The sequence below is a fragment of the Plecotus auritus genome (assembly GCF_963455305.1).
Source record: "Plecotus auritus genome assembly, chromosome: X".
NCBI classification, from domain to species: domain Eukaryota; kingdom Metazoa; phylum Chordata; class Mammalia; order Chiroptera; family Vespertilionidae; genus Plecotus; species Plecotus auritus.
In genome coordinates, this window is record NC_137784.1 from 19,570,721 (window position 1) to 19,591,230 (window position 20,510).

General features: G+C 40.1%; 1 pseudogene across 1 annotated transcript; it reads left to right on the forward strand.

Annotated features, from left to right (window-relative positions):
- The first annotated feature begins 1,675 nt into the window (after positions 1-1,675).
- Positions 1,676-6,697, forward strand: LOC308239533 (tRNA-splicing endonuclease subunit Sen54-like; annotated as a pseudogene). The gene is made up of 3 exons: positions 1,676-1,739; positions 5,176-6,063; positions 6,239-6,697. The product of its transcript is annotated as a tRNA-splicing endonuclease subunit Sen54-like (transcript).
- The last annotated feature ends 13,813 nt before the right edge of the window (positions 6,698-20,510 follow it).

Sequence of the window (20,510 nt, forward strand, 5' to 3'; positions counted from 1 at the left end):
TGTCTCTCTCTCCCTCTCCCTTTTTCTCTGAAATCAATAAAAATATATTTAAAAAATAATCATAGACACAGACAACAGTATGGGGATAGCCAGAGGCAAGGAGGGTGAGAAGAGGTTGAAGAGGGTAAAGGGGGAATAAATGGTGATGGAAGGAGATTTGACTTGGGGTTGTGAACCCACAATACAATACACAGATGATGTATTATAGAATTGTGGAGCTGAAACCTACATAATTTTATTAACCAACTAGAGGCCCCGTGCACGAATTTGTGTATGGGTGGGGTCCCTCAGGCTGGCTTTTGGAGATCAGGCCCCAGCTCACGCCCCCAGCCTTGTAGCCCTGCAGCCCTGCAGCCCCGCCTGGCACCCCATCTTGGCCTGGTGCCTCCCCTTCACCTGCTCCACCATCCCGCCCGCAGTGCCCCCTGCCCAGCTCCCTCAGTGCCTGGGAGCCAAGCAGCAGCCCTGCCCCCTGCGGCCACCCCTGGTCACCATCTGCGGGGCAATCGGCAGGGCCCCTGCTCGCACCTGCCTTGGCCTGGCACTGCCTGCTCACCTGCTTCACCATCCAGCCACAGTCCCGCTCTTGTTGGGGCCGGCAGTGCTCCACTGCTTCCCTCTGCCAGCACCGCGTCACTGACGCCCACCATGTTCCGCACCACCCCCTGGTGGTCAGTGCATGTCATAGCGAGCAGTCTAACTCCTGGTCTCCTGGTCAAACTCCTCCCAGTCGAATGACCACCCGAGGGTACAATTTGCATATTAGGCTTTTATTATATAGGATGCCATCCAAATGAATTAAAAAATATTTCAAAAACAAAACAGATGAGATTTTTCCTTCAATTTTGTTCTGTATTCTAAGAGCTGGGCTTGTGATCAGTTAAAATATTTTCTCTGGTCTCCACCTTCTGGAAGGTGCATTACTGGGGTGCCCCTGGTAGCCAGTCAAATAGAGGGAAGTTTCAAGTGTCTCTTTGTCTGGCTTCCAGGGGAGTTTGTTATAACGGAACCCAGCCCATAAGTGGCCTTTGTCATCTAAACCTTCCTTACTTGTTAGTGCTGAAAAAATCCCATTACATTAACGTCTGCCCAGTGCCACAAATTAGTGCCATTGTGGCTGGAGTCATTTCACATTTTGTGGTAGATGAGAAACACAGTATGTACCCATAACATCCTAGTCATCTGTGTAAGGAAGGTCTGTGCTTCCTCTGATATTTTTGGAAGTGAACTTTTGGATCTATGAGGGACGCATCTTTTGCATTGTCTTTGTGGAAACATTTCGCTTCCTTAATTAAGTTGTAAAAGGCTTATTGATTAAGTTGCTACAAAATCCTACTGTCACTGGCCAGACAGTGGCTGTTTTGAATTGAACAAAATTTCTAAAATGAAAAACTTTAGAGAGCTCTCTTATTGGTATTATAACCAGCCATTAAGACACCTTTAATAAGCCATATAGGCGTGGCTCAGTTGTTGAGTGTCGACCTATGAACCAGAGGTCACGGTTAGATTCCTCGTCAGGGCACATGCCTGGGTTTCAGGCTTGATCTCTGGTGTGGGCTGTGCAGGAGGTATCTGATCAATGATTCTCTCTCATCGTTGATGTTTCTATCTCCCTCTCCCTCCTTCTCTGAAATCAATAAAAATATATATATTTTTAAAAGACACCTTTAACAAGATGGAAGGACAGAAATTAGAACAAAAATCAGCATCCAATCAGATCCTTTCCTGTTTACCTTCAGGTATTTGCAGGTATTGTGAAAAATTTAAACATTGGAAGTACAATAGACCTGCACTTTAAAAAAAGATACCCAGAACTACAGATAGTCTTAAGACTTTTAAGTTTGTGATTTAGCTTTTTGGGTCTTACAGATATTAATTGGGTTAATTAACAAGATAATTTTAAGAAAAGGCAGAAGGGATAACCAGTACATTTCCTAACAAGGTATAAATTTTAAAAGGTTAGTGAGATGTAAGATTTATGAGAATTGGTATATTTGAAAATGTTTTAAAAGATTTCTAAACTGATCAGAAACTGATCAGAAATTTGACAAATTGGAAGCTGATTTTTCAAAGTCTAATAGGAATATTTTGAAAGTCTCAAGAGGTCTTCCTGCCAGGTAATCAGAAATGTAAACTGAGCCCACTACTGAGTTAACTGGAGGAAAAAAAAAATCTGCCACTTTAAAAAACACAAGTGGCTAATGTCTCCCATGCCTGACACATCCCCTCATCCTTAAAAGTTGTGAAGGGCAAATGAAAAATCGTGTGTCTTGCCCAGCTGGTGTGGCTCAGTGGTTGAGCTTCAACCTATGAACCAGGTTGTCAAGATTTGATTCCAGGTCAGAGCACATGCCCAGGTTGTGGGCTCAATCCCCAGTGTGGGGCGTGCAGGAGGCAGCCGATCAATGGTTCTCTCTCATCATTGATGTTTATATTTCTCTCTCCCTCTCCCTTTCTCTCTGAAATCAATAAATATCTATATATATTAAAAAATATTGGGTCTTCTCTACAATTACAAGTGATTTTGTTTATGTTTTGATCTATTTGTGAGATCTGTGCTTATTTATATATATATAAAGAATGGTGTTTTCTGCCTCTAGATGGTATTACTACTAGTTTATAACATTTTATTGGCTTAGATGAATTAAATGTTTATATAAATTAAGAAATTGAAACTATCCCAAATATTTTTTTAAGGTCATGTAATCTATGAAAATATTTTATTCCAATGCAGGTTTAAGTTTTGTTGATGTCTTTTAGAGTCATTAACATTAATTATATATGTTTGTTTTACCAGCAGTTGCAAAAATAAGTTCACATTATCTCTGTTACAAAATTTGTTAAGAAAATAACTTGGATAATAATTGACTTTGAAATCTCATAGTGTTACTAATAATTAATAAATAATTATAACTAAAATAAAGGGTTTAGATAAAACTTTTTAGTAATAATTTTGAGATATATATATATATATGCCTAAACATAGATTTCTAAAGTCTGCTGGTAACTTGAAACTTTAGAGTATTCTTAAGTTAAATGATCTAAGTTTACCTACTTTTGACTTCTTTTTCAAAAAATATATTTTTATTTATTTCACAGAGCAACAGAGAGGGAGAGAAAGATAGAAACATCAATGATGAGAGAGAATCACTGATCAGCTGCCTCCTGCACGCCCCCTCCTGGGGATCAAGCCCTCAACCCGGGCATGTGGCCTTGATCGGAATCAAACCCGGGATCCTTTTGTCCACAGGCTGACGCTCTATCTATTGAGCCAAACCGGCTAGGTAGGGCTACTTTTGGCTTCTTATCATAGAGAAGCTAGAAAATAAATTTGGATCAGTTAATGAATATATGTTTTATTTTATTAAATATGTTTATAAAATTGTGAATATATTTCTCAATAAGAGTCTGTTTCTAGAAGTTATGAAATTTATTCATAAATTTGCCAACCTGAAGAATGTTAATTATTTACTTTTTAGTTGTCACTAGACAATAAAGTTTATAAAAGTTAAAATTCTAATTTAGTTTGTAAGAAATTATGTTTTTTTTGGTAATGGAACGTATAAGGTGTGGAAATAAATTTTTGAGGAAATTAAAAGAAAGTGGGTTGTTCTAAAGTTGGTGTATTTTGAATGATTTAAGAGAGGAAAACTATAAGGGATGAAAACAGTTGTAGGTTTATGAAGAGAAATCTTGAGAAGAAATTTTATATATGGGTAATCTAAATAAAATTGGAATACATTTAATTAAGTAAATGAATTTAAATATCAAATGTAAGCTGATGCAAAATCAGAGTTTGGTTCTTTTAAAGGGACAAAGTTTTTCTTTTGTATTATTCTTCTGCTCCAAATATAAAAATTTTTCTACCTAGAAAACAAAGATTCTGTTTTATTAAAATATTTCTGTCACATTGTCTTAATCAATTCCCTGATTACTTACGAAAATGATCCTCTCAGTCCAAAGAACTGAAGTTTTGCTAACTCATGTTTGTTTAATACTTTCGGTTGTCACTTTGAGTAAATGAATAATTTAATATTTTTTACAAAGATATATGATCTTTGGGTCAAGTATGTTTTGTTTTTTAAAAATATGTATTTTTATTGATTTCAGAGATGAAGGAATAGGTAGAGAGAGATAGAAACATCAATAATGAGAGAGAATCATTGATGTCCGGTGGTCATATTTATTTGTGATACAAAAAGGTTGCCCTGCCGAAACCGGTTTGGCTCAGTGGATAGAGCATCGGCCTGCGGACTGAAGGGTCCCGGGTTCGATTCCGGTCAAGGGCATGTACCTTGGTTGCGGGCACATCCCTGGTGGGATGTGTGCAGGAGGCAGCTGATCGATGTTTCTCTCTCATTGATGTTTCTAGCTCTCTATCCCTCTCCCTTCCTCTCTGTAAAAAATCAATAAAACATATTTTTTTTTTTAAAAAAAAAAAAAAGGTTGCCCTTCCAATGTTCCATCTCCATCAGTCTTGCCCAGGAAAATCAGGGCCAGAATAGAATCTATGTCCAGAGATCATGTGCCATATTAAAGTTTAGTTCAGTCCAATATTTGGAGGGCCCAGCTTGTGTTCCCAGCTACAATCCATTGCTGTGCTGCACTATCCAGGTTCCTGCCTGGAGCCTGTGTTTGGAGTCTGTGTAGCCATTGGTCAGGCGGCTGCTAAGGCCACACAGCTATAGAGAGAGAATATGTGAACACATGGGTGAGCGTGGGTCACCAACTGAGAGAAAAATAGAGTTACTTTGTTTACTTGAAATTATGTATTCTCAAGCTTGGGGGGAACCAGAAATTTATTCAAAGTAACTAATCCGCTTTCCAATCTTTCATGGGCTTCAGATGGGATCCAATCTCTAGAACAGGGAGTGGGGAACCTTTTTTCAGCCAAGGGCCATTTGGATATTTATAACATCATTTGTGGGCCATATAAAATTATCAACTCAAAAATTAGCCTGCTGGCGGCCCGACAGAGCCTGAACCGGAGACCACAACTATTGAGGTTACTGCCAGGCACGTGCTCAGTGCCTGGGAACTCCTAGCCGCACCGGCTGGCTGCCCCAGAAGCTGCCCTAGTGCTCACCTGGCCCCAAGGACTTCCTCCCCTACCGCTCCGCGGCCCAGGCCTAGCAGCTGCGGCCCAGGCCTAATGACTATGCCTGGGACACGCAGAGCTCTGGCAGTTGCTGGCAGAGGCGGAGCACATGGAGCGCCTGGGCAGTTTGGTGGCCGCCAAATGGAGACCAAAAGAGGGGTTCGTGGAGTTGAAGACTCCTGCGGGTCAATTCTAGCAGACCATTGCTTTTCAGAGCGGGGCCGCCTGAGGCTGCACCCTGAGGAGGTGTTGTATTTGCTAGAGTGTGAAGCCTACCAGTTACTGCTGACTCAGGACGCTGACTTTTCTGCAGAATCAGGTCTTCTGCCACCTCAAGAGCCTGGGCTCTGTGGTTCCACGTTTCCAATCAAGCTCTATCCTGTCCCCTTATGAGAGGCAGCTGAACTTGAACAGCAATGCCCAGCGCGTGGAGGATGGGAATGGCAAGAGGAAGAGGAGGAGCTCCAGCTCTCGGTCCATTAATAAGAAGCTCAAGACCCTGGAGAACCCCCTACAGGGAGTGTGGCTGGGACACCCCAGAGCCTGGCAACCTCTGTTCTACTTCCCCACAACTACAACAGCCGATGTCCGGAGGAGAAATCCCAGGAGTGAAGCCCCTGTAAAGGGCCCGGCGGGCCTCTTTCAGCCTTTGGGTTCCCTGGAGCCCTGCTCTGGCCTGGCCAGGGAGGTGGTGGGATGCAACCAGGAAAGTGGCAAAGTGGAGAATGGGGTCAAGGGGGCTCGGGAGCCTCGCTGGAACTTTGAGCAGATCTCCTTCCCCAACATGGCCGCAGACAGTCGCCACACCCTCCTGCTTACCCAGCCCCAGAGCTGCTCCAGGCCAATGTTGCAGGGCGGGAGACAGATGCTGAGTCCTGGTGTCAGCGGAAGGAGAAACTCTCCAGACGCCAACGGGACGATGTCCAGGGGGTCCTCAAACTTTTTAAACAGGGGGCCAGTTCACTGTCCCTCAGACCGTTGGAGGGCCGGACTATAGTTTAAAGAAAAACTATGAACAAATTCCTATGCGCACTGCGGGCCCAGGACGAGTCGGCTGCTAAGCAGGACAGGCAGCGGCACCCGGCGGGCCGGATAAATGTCCTCGGTGGGCCGCATGTGGCCCTCGGGCCGTAGTTTGAGGACCGAGGTGCAGCGCTGCTCCAGCTGGCAGGAGTACAAACAGCTGCTGCGGAGACCCAGATCCGCCCCCAATGCCTGGGGGACCATCCTGTCACTCCCATGCTGAGTCCCAGCCAGGCAGACTCCCCAGCCACAGTCCTTCAACATATCTCTGTGCTGCAGACAACACACCTCGCTGATGGAGGTGCCCGGCTGCCGGAGAAGTCTGGGGGCTTGGAGATCAGCTTGGATGTTTACCAGGCTGACGCTGTGGCCACGTTCCGAAAGAATAACCCTGGCAAGCCCTACGGCTGGATGTACATCAGTGGATTTGATGAGCCAGTCCCAGACCTCTGCACTCTCAAGCCGTTGTCCTACCAGAGTGGGGCTGTTCCTCTGATATTGGCACTGGTGGATTATGGAGACCTCTCCTTCTACAGCTTCAGGGACTTCACACTGCCCAGGGACCTGGGACACTGACCAGTTCTGGCAGGGCCTGGGGCCTGCTTAGGGGACTTGCGGGGGCTTGGTCTGTCTACTCTCAGGGACCATCTCAGCTGCCTCCTATACCCTTGTAGCTGCAGGGACTAGTCTGGGCCTTGGCCCCGGGTATGGGGTATCTGATGCTTGCAGAAGAACCATGCTGAGCCCTCCCCCCGTCCCTCTACCTGGCTGCTGCAGCACTTCCAAGCCCCAGGACTGCCTCCGCTGCCTTGCAGTGATGTCCTTAGAACTCAGCACTGGATTCAAAAGACCCAGCGAAGTGGGACAGAAGAGGGGACTCTGTGCCTTTAAATGAGAGGGTGCCTGCTTCATATGATAAAGCCAAAAGCCATAGCTATTAAAAAAATAGGTCCTTTTTCTTCAAAAAAAAAAAAAGTAGCCTGCTATATTTGGTCGAACATTTAATTAACTCACCCCTAATGCCTTGGCAGGGCCAAATCAAATGTTTTCATGGGCCTTATATGGCCCACAGGTCAGACGTTCCCCACCCCTGCCCTAGACAATGATCTTTTTCCCAGGTTAGACTGACAGTCTTCTATGGTCCAACATCTACCCCTGCACCATTTTTACTTTATTGCGCATGTGTTTACCCCCCTTTTGTTCTATCTCTTCCCCCCATCTGTGCAGAATGGATTGGTGGTTCCCGGGGGGTGGGGGAAGAGTATGAAGCTGTAGCTTCCTAGTGAAGCAAACAGGCTCAGTGTCCCATTCCCTTTTCATTCTTTCCCTCAATATCTAGCTGACCATGGTAACATAAGGAAACATTTTCTTATCCTGGAAATGGCTTTGGGTTATACCAAAGGACACCCGGAATATGTAAGATTTTTTTCTCTCTCTTCTAATAAAAAACAACTTTTAAGCTAATTAAGCCTTTTTGATATCCTGAAGTTACTCGGAAGTTTTGTTAAATAATGAAATAATAATTATGTTCTATTTGTATACATATATTTTTATCATTAAAGTGGATGTTCCAGATAATATATGAAAATCTCCAAGAGTCTACAAAGGTATGATATATTTACATTGTAATTCTAATTGTTATCTTGGAATATTACACGTTTTAGAAAAGCAAAATGTTTTTTTTAATTGCATTATAATCAGATCTACAATTATATCATTTTAAGTGTTGTCATTTACAGACATTGTTTTATTTTAATGTTTTTGCAAATATGTTTCATCTTAAAGGTCCATAGAAAGGACTCTGACTTATTATAAATTACATATTTCTGAGGATAAATATTCAGATCATATCTTTGAATTGGATGCAGATTGATAGAACTCTAAGAAATGACTGGATTTATGGAAATACTGGCAAATAATTAAGTACTGTTTATATGGGACGAAATGAACTGAGAATAATAATAATTTTTAAAAATTTAGTCTCTTTTCATTTTTTTCTCTCTCCTCTTTAATTTTACTTTATTTTACATTTTAAAAAATAATTCTTTATTGTTGAAAGTATTACATATGTCCCCTTTTTCCCCCTATTGACCCCCTCCAGCCTGACCCCACCTCCCACCCCAGGCCTTCAGCACCCTATTGTCTGTGCCCATGGGTTATGCATATATGCATACAAGGTCTTTGGTTGAGTAGCTCCCACCCAGCCACCCTCCCCCGCCTTCCCTCTGAGATTTCACATTCAGTTCCATGCTTCCATGTCTCTGGATCCACTCTGTTCATCAGTTTATTTTGTTACTTAGATTCCACATATGAGTGATATCGTGTGACACTTGTCTTTCTCTGACTGACTTATTGCACTGAGCATCATACCGGTACTCTCAGGTCCCTCCATGCTGTCTCAAAAGGTAAGATATTCTTCTTTTTTAGTGCTGCATAGTATTCCATGGTGTAAGTACCACAGCTTTTTTATCCACTCATCTACTGATGGGCACTTGGGCTGTTTCCAGATCTTAGCTATAGTAAATGGTGCTACTATTGTTGTAGAGCGAGCATGAGTGAACGACCACTGGAGTCCAGACAAAATTAAAATTTAGGGAGCCTTTATTAGCCGGCCAGCTGGCCGGCCAGCCGGCCGGCGACTGCTCTGCCTTTCTCCACGCAGGGAGTCCAGAGAGCAGCCCCGACCCTTTGGGCAGGACCACTTTCAAGCACATTAACCACATCCTGTTTTTGCAAAGCAAGTAACCCAAGACAAAACAACGTCAGGATCATGCCATTGATGACCATGTTATTCACAGGGTCATCCTGTTCTTCAGAAAGCTGACAGTGATCTATGAAAGAAGGCCTACGTGCTGGGAAGGGGCCATGAGACTGTATCTCAAGGCCTGGCCTGGTGTCAGCACTGACAACTCTATGTGGGGCATAGTCCACAGCCTCTCTGGAATGGTAGTAGTAAGCATGCTCAAAAATTCACACTCTCCAACACTATGAACATAGGGGTGCATACATTCTTTCTGATCGGTGTTTCTGGTTTCTTGAAGTGGGATCCCTGGGTCAGTTCCATATTTAATTTTCTGAGGAAACTCCATACTGTTTTCCATAATGGCTGTACCAGTCTGCATTCCCACCAGCAGTGCACGAGGGTTCCCTTTTCTCCATACCCTCACCTGCACTTGTCATTTGTTGATTTGTTGATGGTAGCCATTCTGACAGGTGTGAGGTGATACCTCATTGATGTTTTAATTTGCATCTCTCTGCTGATCAGTGACTTCGAGCATTTTTTCATATGTCTCTTGGCCATGTGTACATCCTCTTTGGAGAAGTGTCTATTTAGGTCCTTTGCCCATTTTTTAATTGGACTGTTTGTCTTCCTTTTGTTAAGTTGTATGAGTTTCTTATATATTTTGGATATTAACCCTTTATCAGATGTATCATTGCCAAATATGTTCTCCTGTGCAGTGGGCTTTCTTTTCATTTGGTTGACGGTTTCTTTTGCTGTGCAGAAGCTTTTTATTTTTATGTGGTCCCATTTGTTTATTTTCTCCTTAGTTTCCTTTGCCTTAGGAGATGTAGCTATAAACATATTGCTATGAAATATGTCTGAGATTTTGCTGCCTATGGTTTCTTCTAGGATTTTTATGGTTTCACGACTTACATTTAAGTCTTTTATCCATTTTGAGTTTATTCTTGTGTATGGTGTAAGTTGGTGGTCTAGTTTCATTTTTTTGCATGTATCTGTCCAATTTTCCCAGCACCATTTATTGAAGAGACTCTCTTAACTTCATTGTATGCTCCTTTCCTCCTTGGTCAAATATTAATATAGCATAATGGCTTGGGTTGATTTCTGGGTTCTCTGTTCTGTTCCATTGATCTATATGCCTGTTCTTGTGCCAGTACCAGGCTGTTTTGATTACAGTGGCTTTGTGGTATAACTTGATATCTGGTATTGTGATCCCTCCAACTTCGTTCTTCTTTCTCAAGATTATTGTGGCTATTTGGGGTCTTTTTTTTGTTCCATATAAATTTTTCGAGTGTTTGTTCAAGATCTGAATTATGCTGTTGGTATTTTAATAGGGATTGCATTGAATTTCTAGATTGCTTTTGGTAGTATGGGTATTTTAATGATGTTGATTCTACCAATCCATGAACACAGTATATTCTTTCACTTGTTTATATATACCTTTATCTCTTTTTTCCAGAGTCATGTAGTATTCTGATTATAGGTCTTTTATCTCCTTGGCTAAGTTTATGCCTAAGTATCTTAATTTTTTGGTTGCAATGGTAAATGGGATTGTTTGTTTAGTTTCTCTTTCTGAGAATTCATTATTGGTGTATAGAAAGCCATTGACTTTTGGGTGTTGATTTTGTATCCTGCTACATTGTCAAATTCATTTATTAAATCTAGTAGTTTTGGGGTGGAGTCTTTAGGGTTTTCTATGTGCAATATTATGTCATCCAGGAATAATGAGAGTTTTACTTCTTTCTTTCCAATTTGGATGCCTTTTATCTCTTCTTCTTGTCTGATTGCTGTGGCTAGGACTTCTAGTACAATGTTGAATAAGAGTGGTAAAAGCAGACATCCCTGTCTTGTTCCTGTTCTTAGGGGAAATGGTTTTAGTTTTTGCCCATTGAATATGATGTTCGCTATAGGTTTGTCATATATGGCCTTTATCATGTTGAGATATGCTCCCTCTATTCCCACTTGGCTGAGATTTTTAAATCAAAAATGGGTGTTAGGCCCTGGCTCGTTTGGCTCAGTGTCATCCTAGGGACTGAAGGGTCCCGGGTTCGATTCCAGTCAAGGGCATATGCCTAGGTTGGGGGCTCGGTCCCCAGTAGAGGGCGTGAAGGAGGCAACCGATCAATGATTTTAATCATTGATGTTTCAATCTCTCTCTCCCTCTTCCTTCCTCTCTGAAATCAATAAAAATATGTATTTTTTAAAATGGGTGTTGGATGTTGTAGAATGCTTTTTCTGCATCTATTGATATGATCATGTGATTTTTGTCTCTCAATTTGTTTATGTGATGTAACACTTTTATTGATTTGCAAATATTGTACCAGCCTTGCATCCTTGGAAAAATCCCACTTGGTCATGGTGTATGATTTTTTTAATATATTGCTGGATCCAATTTGCTAATATTTTGTTGACGATTTTAGCATCTATGTCATCAAGGATATTGGCCTCTTTCTTTGTAGTGTCTTTATCTGGTTTTGGAATTAGGATAATGTTTGCCTCATAAAAAGACTTTAGAAGTGTTCTTTCCTCTTGGATTTTTTGAAACAGTTTGAGAAGCATAGGTGTTTTTCTTTGAATGTTTGATAAAACTACCCTGTGAAGCCATCCTGACCTGGAATTTTGTTTGCTGGGAGTTTCTTTTTTATTACTGCTTCTATTTCATTAGTTGTTATTGGCCTATTCATGTTTTCTGATTCCTCCTGATTCCATTTTGGGAGATTGTATTTTTCTAGGAATTTTTCCATTTCATCCACATTGTCCAGCTTGTTGGCATATAGTTGTTTATAGTATTTTTTTTTTTTTACAATCCTTTGTATTTCTGTGGTGTCAGTGGTTACTTCTCCACTTTTGTTTCTGATTTTATTTATTTGGATCCTATCTCTTTGTTTCTTGATGAGTCTGGCTAACAGTTCATCAATTTTTTTTTATCCTTTCAAAGAAGCAGCTCTTGGTTTCATTGATTTTTTTTTTAGTCTCTGTTATTTATTTCTGCTCTAATCTTTATTATTTCCTTCCTTCTACTTACTCTGGGCTTTTCTTGTTGTTCTCTTTCTAGTTTTGTAAATTGTAGGGTTAAATAGTTTATTGTTGATTTTTCTTGTTTTTTGAGGTAGGCCTGTAGTGCTATGAACTTCCTCTCAGTACTGCTTTTGCTGTGTCCCAGAGATTTGAGGTTGTGTGTTCATTTTCATTTGTTTCCAGGAAATTTTTTTATTTCTTTCTTTGTCTCATTGGCAACCCATTCATCCTATATAATAAATAGTTAATATGCTAATTAGACTTAACAGTAGAACAACCATGTGGAAGACCTTCTGGATGACCCAGATGAAGCCGGGGCCAGCTGAGGCAGCCAGGGCTTCAAGGGCCAAGCCCCTTGCACAAATTTTGTGCATCAGGCCTCTAGTTGTTTAATAACATGCTATTTAGTCTCCAGGTGTTTGAATGTTTTTGGGTGTTTTTACTGATGTTGATTTTTAATTTCATTCCACTGTGACCTGAGAAGATACTTGATATTATTTCAATCTTCTTGAACCTGTAGAGACTTTTTTTGTGTCCTAACGTGTGGTCTATCATTGTGAATAATCCATTTGACTTTGAGAAGAATGTATATTCTGCTGCTTTGGGGTGAAATGTTCTAAAAATGTCAATTAAATCCATCTTAGCCAGTTTGTCCTTTAGAGTCACTGTTTCCTTGTTAAGTTTTTGTCTGGAAGATCTGTCTCGTGAAGTCATCGGGGTGTTAAAGTCTCCTACTATGATTGTATTGTTGTCAATCTCTCTGTTAAAGTCCTCTAGAAGTTTTTTTTTTTTTTAATATATTTAGGTGCTCATATATTGGGTGTATATGTTTACTAGCTTTATATCTTCTTGTTGGATCGATCCCTTTAGTATTATGTTGTCTCTTGTGATGGCCTTCATTTTGAAATCTAAATTGTCAGATATGAGTATTGCTACTCCATATTTTTTTTCTTTTACATTTGCATGGACAATTTTTTTCCATCCCTTCACTGTCATCCTGTGTGTGTCTTTTGTCCTGAGGTGGGTCTCTTATAGACAGCATATAGTTTTTGTATCCATTCAGCTACCCTATGCCTTTTGATTGGAGCATTTAATCCATTCACATTTAGGGTTATTATTTATAGGTACTTATTTATTGCCATTTTAATTCTGTATGCCTAGATTTCTCTCTGTGTTTCTTCTTCTCATTACAGCAGTCCCTTTAGCATTTCTTGTAATGCTGGCTTGGCAGTGATATACTCCTTTAGCCTTTTTTTTTTGTCCAGGAAGCTCTTTATTTGACCTTCTATTTTGAATTATAGCCTTGCTGAATATAGTAATCTTGATTTTATATCCTTGCTTTCAATTACCTTGAGTACTTCATGCTATTTCCTTCTGGCCTATAGAGTTTCTGATGAGAAATCAGGTGTCAGCCTTATTGGAACTCCTTTGTAGGTAACAGTTTTCTTTTCTCTTGTTGCTTTTAAGATTCTCTCTTTGTCTTTAATTTTTGGCATTATAATTATGATGTGTCTGGACATGGGCTTGTTTGAGTTCTTCAAGCTTAGGGTTCTCTGTGCCTCCTGAACTTGTGTGACTTTTTCCTTTACCAGGTTAGGAAAGTTTTCTGCCATTATTTTTTCAAACATACTCTCTACCCCTTTTCCCTTTCTGTCTCTTATGGCACACCTGCTATTCTAATATTGTTACATTTCATGTTGTCCACAGCTCCCTTAAATTGTCCTCCTGTTTTCCCTTTCTCTGATTGAGTGATTTTTTTCAACCCTGTCTTCTAATTTACTGATTTGATCCTCTGCTTCTCCTAATCTGCTGTTATTCCTTCCAATTTGTTCTTTATTTGTTCTATGTCATTCTTTATTTCTGTTTTCATAGTTACTATATCTTTTCTCATATCTGAACTCTGTTTTAGATAAATTTCTTATCTCTGCTTCATTTATCTCTTCTTCTGGACAATTATCTTGTTCTTTCATTTGGGGGTTGCTCCTTTGTCTCCTCATTTTGGCTGCCTGTTTGGATTCATTACTATGTATTAGATAGATCCTCTACGCCTCTCAATCTCTAGTGCAGGACTGTGTCAAATGCTGTTTCTGACTAATTAAATCAGGCAAAGACTCAAAGCCTCCAGAGACTGCCTGCCTAAAGACTGATAGGATTCCTCTTGAATTTCCCCTAGGTATTGTCCTCAGGTGTGGCCAGAATTTTTTTTCAACAGGGTGGGGCAGTATCTTCTGCCTGGAGGCTAATTGTTAATTTTAGTCTCTGAAGTGGCCTCAGGGCAAGGCATTTTCCAATATGGTGGGTCAACAGTCTTCTCCCCAGACAAGGCAAATGTCTGTGTGGGAAAGATGTCCTCGGCTGTATGAGGGGATGATTGAGCACAGGTAACTGGGGTGTCTGCCTTCTGAGCTCTGACCCCTGAGTTCCCATTCCTGACTTCTGCTCACATAGCTCCAGTCTACTCTGCCTCCCTCTGCTAGAGCACAAGGTGGGTGGCTCCACAGGGAGTTTTTGTGTTGGCCCTTTAAGAGGGTGCCTGAATTTCCAGCCATTGCTCCCTGGCAGGCAGCAACCCCACTGCTTTTCATAGCCAGATGTTATGTGGGTACCCTTCTCAGTTCTGGTGCTCTCTGCTGGGAAACTCAATTGGGGTTTAGATCCCAGAGTTCTCAGTGGCAATCTTCCACAGCTATCTTTCTGGAACTTCAGTTGCTGTCTTTGGGCGCCTGGCAAGCCCTTTCTCGCCTCTACCACTCCTACCAGTCTCTATGTGGTCTCCACTTTCAGTCCTCAGGTCTCAGGGTTCTCTCCAGTGAGGCTTCCATTGATTATTCAGGAAGTTTTTCTGTATTTTAGTTGTAATTCCAGTTTGTTCCTGGGAGCACGTCCGTGCAGCATCCACTTACTCTGCTGCCATTTTTCTAGTCTAATTTTTAAAATATTTTTTTTTGTTTTCCAGATATAAGTAAACTTGTTTTTCTTAGAGCAATTTGGTAAATTATACCTTTGTAAGCAATATTGAAGCATTTATGTCTTCTCTCTACCTGATTCCTCCATAATTTAGAAACACTTATTGAGTATTATTATTTTCATGGCAAGGTGGTTGTTTGTATGAAATCAATAGGAATCTATTCTTTTTATATCAGGACACAGTTGGAAACTGCTTTTATTAAACAAGACTTTGGAATGTCATGTTTGAGAGAGACATGCATCAACTCTGGATGTCACCAGAAAACTTTAAGAAATTAAGACTGATTTTGGAAGCTGATATAAGCCTCTTGGGAAAATAGCCACCTGGTATCTTGCTTATTTTCATGGGTCAGAGTAGCTTTCCAGGTAAGGAATAAAAATTGCTTTCGTGGGAGATGGCAAAGAAAGCACCTCAAGACATTTTTGGGGATCTCAAGAAAATCCTGATGGCAACTATGTAGCTCGGCTTCTTTGCCCTGAGAAGCTAATTAAAGTTCAATGTGGAGATTCCTTATGAGATTCTGCAAAGCAGATTTAAGAAAGCCTATATGATCAGTTGCTATTCTTGTTGTATTTATGTGAATAATCAAGCCAATTTATTGAAACTAGATTTATGCAGTAAATAGTCTTAGTTTGACTATATTTAAAAAAAAAATGAGGGTGGATTTAGGGAGAGAAATTGTGCTTCCAAAGAAATCTGTAATATGCAGTTGTGGATATTAGAATCCAGTTCATTGTCTTTCAGGTTTTGTTTTTTACCTCTAATTGTGACGGGGTCCTGAATTTTTCTGGTTTCCTTAAATACTTGGTTACAATTCTTCAAACTAATGTTTAATTTTTCTCCATTTACTTTGAGTTTGGAACTAAAACGTTTCCTCTCCTGAGCCTTGCAATTGCAAATTGTGGCTAAATGACATGAGGTGAACTTGAGAAATATCACGACAGCTCATTCTGAAACAATCTCAGTGACTGGCTGATGCTGTGTAAGCAATGTAGAATTTTCCTGAGCACCTGATGACATCCCTAGACATTCAACTGCAGACCAGGAGACGATCAGGTAGTCCTTGCCTGCCTTCATTTCAGCAAAAGAAACTCAACAATTGAACTCAACAGTTGAACCGAACTGACTTATTCTTAGGACTGGATGATTGGATCAATGAAATATGGAGCAATCTAATAACTTCGCTTCTGGAATGTGAAACTTTAAATAATAAAGTTTTAAAGTCCAAGACTGAAGGGACCACCTTGAAGTTGCTTTTTGGGATATTGATCTTGAGCTGTTTATTAATCACAAAGGACTCAGAAAGAACCTTTGGCCCTAACCCCTCTCCTGCCAAACAGATTCAAGCAGAGAAACCTGCTTCAGGATGGAGAGTTTAGGATGTCCTCTTACTCTATTTTGAATTAAGTATGGTAAACAGCAGGGCTTCATGCAGGTGCCTGTTAGATAGATACAGCCGGTGTCCCATTGTTTCTGAGTGGCCTAGCAAAGATTTGCCTGCCATGGGTGTTCCCCTCTTCCTCAGCTACCTGAAAATCAACCATTCTCACTTCTAAAATCTAATAACCCATTTCCTCTCCCCGCTCTCCTTTGTACAAAAAATTTTTTAGATGCCCAATGTTGCCTCACTGTCTTGCGAATTTTCATACCTATGTGAATTCCCCATGTGCATGTAATAAACTTTGATTTTCTCCTGATAATCAGTCTCTGTTAATTTGGTAATTAGTCCAGTGTAGAAGAACTTAGAAAGTGGGAGGAAAACTATTAATATTTTTTAACCCCCACACTTATGAATCTCAAATTCAAAGCATACCTTAGCTTGAATGATTGGTTCTTTTGATTACTCTGCTAAAAAGTTATAATGACCCTGATATTCTAGGGACTGTCTTCCAAAACTGTGAGGGATTAAAACCCATAATAGATAACCATTAAGATCTTGGATGACATAGGGAAGCCTATTTTTTCTGCAGTAAGCCACTCTCTAATGGTCAAGATTTTGGCCTCAGGTGTTAACCTCTTAAGATTAATAAGTGGTAATTGATAGTCACATGCATGAATATTTTTTAAAAGCTTGCAATTATGAATTTTTAGTGAATAGGGGTAACTCTATAATTTTTAGATGTTTTTAGAAATGTGGAAATAAACATACTTTAATATCAACACATAGAACTAAATATTTGGGGGTGGGGAGATGATTTTGTTCCACATGTTTCCCATAAGAGTTCCTTCTTAAGAATAAAAATGTTTGCAGAATTTTAGGGTGATGGAACTACTCTGTATGGTTCTGGAGTGGTGGATACATGAATCAGTGCATCTGTCAAAATTCATGGAGTTGTACATCAAAAATAATGAGCTTTAATATATGCAAACTAAAAAAATTTTAACCGGGATGTCAGGGGATCTCAGAATCAAATACACACTATGACAAATGAATCTAAGTCTATTACAAATGTATGACATAACCTCACTGAAGCAGGTGGGAGAAAAAGAAGCTGACTAAATAACTTTGTCAAATCCTGTTTTGAAGGGCAACCGTAAAGGTAAAGGCAGAACAAAATGTATGTAAAAACAGTACTCTATTGGAAAATTAGTTTCTCATGAGGATTCAGGTTAAGTAATAATTCTCAACTGGCTTTACATATATGTCTTGGCTAGAGTAAATAGAAAAATGGATGATGGATAGTGAGAACCAGGTTTTTTACTGTCAGAGAGGGAAATTATAGGTAAACAAGGAGGGAAGTCTCGATGAACCCTGCTGTACTAAATTAGAATTGAAAATGCCAGTATTAATGCACAATTAGGTTAACATGATAGATAGATAGATAGATAGATAGATAGATAGATAGATAGATAGATAGATAGAGGCAGGAATAATGATATATATGTGTGTATACATGGGTTAGTGTACTGATGTATATTTCATAGCGCTCTCCACTGAGAAGCCCTGGGAAGAATGACACCACAGTAGTAATGAGTACCCCCAGAACCCAGATATTGGTTTCTCATACTATTCTCCAATAAAAGGAAACAGGGATCCTTGGAGAAATGTGTGATTCTAATTTTGGGCCAGAGAATATACAAGATAAACCTTGAGCATCTTGCAGTTCCAGATAGTAAGGAAGTGGGATGAAAGTATATCAAAGAGAGACATGAAAACTGAGTTCCCAATGGCCAAAGCTGGAACAGTTTCACCAGCCCTCCCAAACAATGTGGCATCACATATGACCTAAAGAATTAGATAAATATTCATCAATCCATCCTGGTATAAATACATAAACAAACAAACAAACATACATACATACCAATGTGAAGTAAGATGTTAACATTAGGGAAAATTGAATAAGGGCTATGTGGGAATTCTCTGTATTATCTTTGGAACTTTTCTATAAATCTAAAATTATTTCAAAATAATAAAAAATGCATTAAGTTTCAAAAATCCATGGTAATGTTTATCGTGTCAGTAGAAATCATACAGTTCCCTCAGTTTTTGAAGTCTCTGCTTGTTTTGTGATTCATGCTGAGTAACTTTCATTATTTGTGACCTTTTGAAAATGTTCTTTCTTTCATCATTTCTCTATTTTGCTCAATGATGTGCTTTTGGAAAGTGGCTTCCAATAAAAGTTCAATAAAAAGTGTAAATTGAAATAAAGATGAAATTTTAAAGGACAACATTTAGTAAATTCTTAAAAGAAAAAAAAATTTCTTAAAGGAACATATTACACCAAACTAAACTGTGAAGTTCTTAGTATTTAGGAACAGTACAAAATATTCTTGAATAGCTGCTTTCTTTAAAGCACTGATCATTTAGCAGGAAACTTTGCAGTAAGTAAAACTGTATGGACATCCTTAGAGCAGAGGTGGAGTTGAGCTGGATTTGCATTGGTTGAAGGGGTTTTTAGGAGGAGAGCAAGCGAAATGGTGAGTGTAGGCAAGTCTTTTCAGAAGTTTGGCTATGACGAGGAAAAAGAAAGGAGTGACAGCTGGAGTGAGATGTAGAATTAAGGGATCATTGTTATACTTAATTTTTTTAAATATATATTTTTATTGATTTAAGAGAGGAAGGGAGAGGGCGAGAGAGAAACATCAATGATGAGAGAGAATCATTGATTGGCCACATCCTGCATAGCCCACACTAGGGATTGAGCCTGCAACCCGAGCATGTACCCCAACTGGGAAGAGAGCTGTGACCTCCTGATTCATAGGTTGATGCTCCACCACTGAGCCATGCTGCCTGAGCTATTTTTAAGATGATATTAGAAATATATAGACAGTAAACTTCGAGGTGTGAGAAAGAAATAAATTATGTAGGAAAGTGAGGAAAATACCAGGATTTAAGCCCTTGAGGAGGTGTGATCTAGAAACCAGTGGAACAATGTGCCCTTTCCTAAGATTAGACCAGATGGTATGAATTAGGTCAGAAAATTCACAGGTTTGGTGGTGGGAAGATAGGCGTGGGGAGCTTGTTGTTATTGCTTTGACATTCTGGCCTGTAAAATATGAGGTAAGGCCACCAGTTTAGACTCATGGGGTTGGGAATTTTGTAGATTTGAAAAGAGAAGATAATTGAACCTCATTTTCTCAGAAAGTAAGACAATAAACTTCCTAAGGATATATAATTTTTTCAAGGAACAAGGATTTGTATATTTGCCTTGGCCATCACATTACTGACATTTTATTTGAAATCCAGATGTGGCATGGAAGTGGATAATAAGGATGTGTGGCAAAACCTCGCTTCACTGGAGATAAAGGAGGTGCTCCTGTGTGAACTAGATAACAGACATTATTACAACATCCATGATTTCTGTGGAAGTCAGGTCAATTTCATTTAAGGTCTTCTAATCTGGAATTTGCACTTACCACCAAATGCTCATACGTTTTCTGTTGCCCTGGCTGGTGGCTCAGTTGCTTGGAACATCATCCTGTACACCAAAAGTTTGCGGGTTCGATTCCCAGTAAAGGCACATACCTAGATTGTGGAAGCATACAGGAGGCAACTGATGGATGTTTCTAGCTCACATCGATGTTTCTCTCTCTCTCCCTCCCTCTCTCTCTCTCTCTCTCTCTCTCTCTCTCTCTCTCTCTCTCTCTCTTTCTCTCTTAAAGCAATGAAAACATATTGTCAGGTGAGGATTAAAAGAAAAAATTTTCTGTTGATCATACCTACAAGGAGGTATGATCCTTGTAGGTATGATCATACCTACATACCTTTCTGTTGATCATACCTACATATACAAGGAGAATGCTCACAACTTCAGTATAATACATATCTAGGCCCATCGTAGGGTTATCAGGGAAGATGCTTCCTCAGGGCACCATAGAGGAGAGGCATACTCTCATACTCTTTCAGAAACCCAGTTTCTAAAACCTGGACTAAAACCTGAGAAACCTCAGTAATGAGAATCAGATGCCTTGACATGAGGAAACAAATATTCCAACATGGTCCAGGATGGTGTATAAAGAAAAAAATCAGCCCTAGCCGGTTTGGCTCAGTGGATAGAGTGTCGGCCTGCGGACTGAAGGGTCCCAGATTCGATTCCAGTAAAGGGCACATGCCCGTGTTGTGAGCTTGATCCCCAGTGGCAGGCATGCAGGAGGCAGCCAATTGATTCTCTCTCATCATTGATGTTTCTATCTCTCTCTCCCTCTCCCTCTCCCTTCCTCTC